The sequence below is a fragment of the Mustela lutreola genome, chromosome 5 (genome assembly GCF_030435805.1).
Source record: "Mustela lutreola isolate mMusLut2 chromosome 5, mMusLut2.pri, whole genome shotgun sequence".
Lineage (NCBI taxonomy): Eukaryota > Metazoa > Chordata > Mammalia > Carnivora > Mustelidae > Mustela > Mustela lutreola.
In genome coordinates, this window is record NC_081294.1 from 43,030,809 (window position 1) to 43,034,415 (window position 3,607).

Genomic DNA, 3,607 nt, shown 5'->3' on the forward strand with positions numbered 1-3,607 from the left:
GCCTCAGGAGGTTCTGGCGGAGCTGGAATGAGGCTCCACCCACCTCCCCCGGAGTTTGCTCCTCCTGCCCCAAGAAGCCCCAGCAGCTAGAACAGAGAGGCAGGAACAGATTCGGGAGGGGAGTCATCCACCTCACCTAAGAGCAGTGACAATACCCCTCATTTTCCTAACTAACAGGTATGAAGCACTTCACTAAGAGACAGACATTCTCCTGAATGCTTTAGTTATATTTTCTCATTTATCCCTATAAATTAAATAATGAAGAAATCAGACTCTGAACTAAAGAGACCTGCCCAATGTCACACAGCCAGAAAGTGAAAGAGTAGGGACCAGGCTTTTTAATGAATACCCTCTTTCTGTCTCCAGGAGAATACCTCCACACCCCAGCTCCTTATTCATCCCAGGTTAAGGGCTCCACTTCCCACTGGCTGACGACCGACCGTTGAAAAGCATCCTTCCGGGAGATCCTCTTCCCTGGGAAAAGTTAGGAGGAAAAGAAGCAAGCACTCACTCACCTCTAGCTGCTTCTTAGCTTTTGTGAGGTTCCAGGGAGAAAGCAGTGGGGGTTCTTTGGGAAAAGGGCAGAGACTGTACAACCCCAAGCCACATTTCACTGGCTAGGACACAGACACCAGGAGAGCATATGATTTGCCTAAGGTCGCACATGACATTCGGGATAGGACTCTGCAGCTAAAGAAGGACTTGTGGGGGTTTCTCTAGTGTTTCATTTTCTGTCATTATCTCTGCTTCAGTCACAGAGGCACAGGCCAAGATTTCCTCCTTCCTTAAAATTACAGCATTTTATTCAAGCCAGACCACTCTCTGTACCATCATCTCATGTGCCAAGAGCTTTACTCCAGTGATCTCTCAGCTAACCGGTAGCATTCAAGACAGATTTGTCCGGCCCCTCCCTCACATGGGACCCCTTCCAAAGTCCTGGATGCAATTTCGAATTTGTAATTTTGTATTCCTTCCCTTAAAAAGGCCCACTCCACCCCTTACAAGCACCTCCCCATCCCCACCCAAGTGGTATAAGCGTCAGGTTCAAAAAAACCTAACTACTTCTCTGGGTAACATTGTCATTCTGTTTTTATGATGTGGAAACTGAGGCTTAGGGAGGTATAGACTAGCTTGACTGAAGTCACCGCTAATCCTTGGCAGAACCCCAAATCTACCCTAGCCAGATCTTTCTGTCTCAGAAGCCTGCAGCTGTGACCACCACACTGACTTCCTGGTTTGAATCCTGGCTCCACCCTTCAAGGCTCTTGTTCTCAATTAACTGAGACACTTGCTGCGGTTTGGAATGTCTTCTCTTCACTCGTCTGGCAGCATTACGTGGCAGCATTCCTGGTCTGTGAGGCGGCAGGCTTCATCCTCGGGTCTGCTCATTCGCAGCACTGAGGTTCTATAATTCGATTCTAATCTCAGCTTTCATCCCACCAACAGATCTTGGCTCCCGCTGAGGCAACAAGATGGATGAATGAGATTGTAAAGGAGCTTGAGATGTTTCGCGATATAGGCCAGGTCCTGTTTTTCTCCCCAGGTTGTGAGAAGCCTGAGTTAATCTTCAGACCTTTGAGAATGGAGCTGCTGGAATACAGGAATTTGCTGGGGGCCCTTCCCAGATGTCATCAGCTACAGGGAAACTTGCAGAGCACTGTCTACAGGAATCCGACTTGGCTTGGCGTATCACCCGTCAGCCGGCCAGAGGGCTTCTTCCAGGTGGGGGTTTCCAAAGCAAGCCCTTTAACACTGACCCAAGCGTCTGCAGCTCTTGGTTCCACTGCCACCCTTACATGAAGTTGCTGTGACCCCAGGAAAGGTATTGCTTCTCTCTCTTCCAACTTGCTAGGAGGGGCCCACTCTCCCTGGGTGCTAGGTTGTAGGGGACTTCTAAGGCACTGAGAACCCTGGGGGCCTGTGCTTTTCATCCCCCCTGGGCGCTGAGCTGCAGGCCCAGCCTCTCTTTGGTTGGAGCCCATGGTCCTGTGTGAGCACAGCCTACTCACTTGGTATTGCTCCGGTGGGTGGAACAAATGAGATTTAAATAATGATAATAATCTTTTATGACCCTGTAGAGTAAACTAAACAGACGGCCTTTTATCTTTCACTCTTTGATGGTCCCTTTGAAAGCTAGTGTGTATCAGAATCATCTGGGGAGGTAATAAGGCACAGAGAGACTCTGACTCATTGAAGTAGGGGGAATCTGGGCCGTTGCATTTTGACCAAGTTTCCCAGGTGGTTCTGACACCGGCCAGAGTTTGAGTTCCACTGTGCTATGGGGTAAAAGTCATTGCCCGTCTTTAACAGGTTAGAGGCTGGGAAGTGCTTTACCTGAAGGTGTAGGACTTGGCTAGAATGGACAGATCACACTCCTTTAGGCAGGACGTTGGCGACTTCAGAAACACTGAAACCACTACTGTGGTGGGAATTCATCGCCCAGCCGTGTTCCGTGAGTAGTTCTTCCCAGCCTGTGGCTGATGACTATGACTCTCGCCCTGACTGCATATCGACTCCCTATGTGCCGATAATCACAACTCACTGTAGTGAGTCTTCCATCACTGCCCCGAGACTATGTGCATCATACAAGGAAGGCCCTGTTATCACCCCCACTTTACAGATGAAGAAATGAGGCTCAAGGGGGTTACTTGACTTGCCAGAGGCACTAGAGGCTGAGCTCTGATGTGAATCCAGGCCTCTTGGAACGTGTGCCCTGACGATGCTTAATGTATACTAGAAACTCCAAAATAATCATAAACATCATTCTAATAAACCCTTCCATGTCATAATTTATGTGGTTGAAGACTTTGGGATTTCATGCAGCTATCAAATTTCCAAATGACTTTTAGGGACAGGCATAGATGGCCAAATTCTCATTCTTCTCTGTAAGTATCTTAAAAGGGTCATTTCTTGGGGCATCTGGGTGGCTCAGTCAGTTAAGCACCTGCCTTTGACTCGGGTCATGATCCGGAGTCTCAGGATTGAGTCCCACATCGGGCTCCTTGCTCACTGGGGAGCCTGCGCCTCCCTCTGCCCTTACCCCACTCTCTCTGTCTCTCTCCAAATAAATAAATAAAATCTTTAAAAAAGGGGGAAGGGGAATCATTTCTTAAAGAATATTTCAATCCCCAAAAGCTGGAAGCACACAATCTCAGGATAAAGGACAATGTTTTTAATGCTAGAAGCGCTCCTCCCCTTTCGGGCTGGTCACTGCTCCGGGCCTTGGTGTTCCTCACCTGTGAAATGCTGACAAGGGCATCTTGACCTCTCCAGGCAAGAGTGAGGAACAATAGAGAAAAGGGACAAGTACAGTGCCTCAATCACCAGTACAGCCCCAGAAAGGGGAGATAATTTTTTTTTTTTTTTTTTGAGAGAGAGCATACAACATGCTCATGGGCACATGCATGAGTTGTGGGAGGGGCAGAGAGACAGAAGAATCTTAAGCAGACTCCACACTGACCCCTGAGCACAGAATCCAATTCAGGACTCGAGCCCATGACCCTGAGATCATGACTGACCTGAAATCAAGACTCGCTGATAGAGCCACCCGGTTGCCCCAGGGGAACTATTTTTCTTATACGATCTTATCCCTGGGGGGACCTCGAAA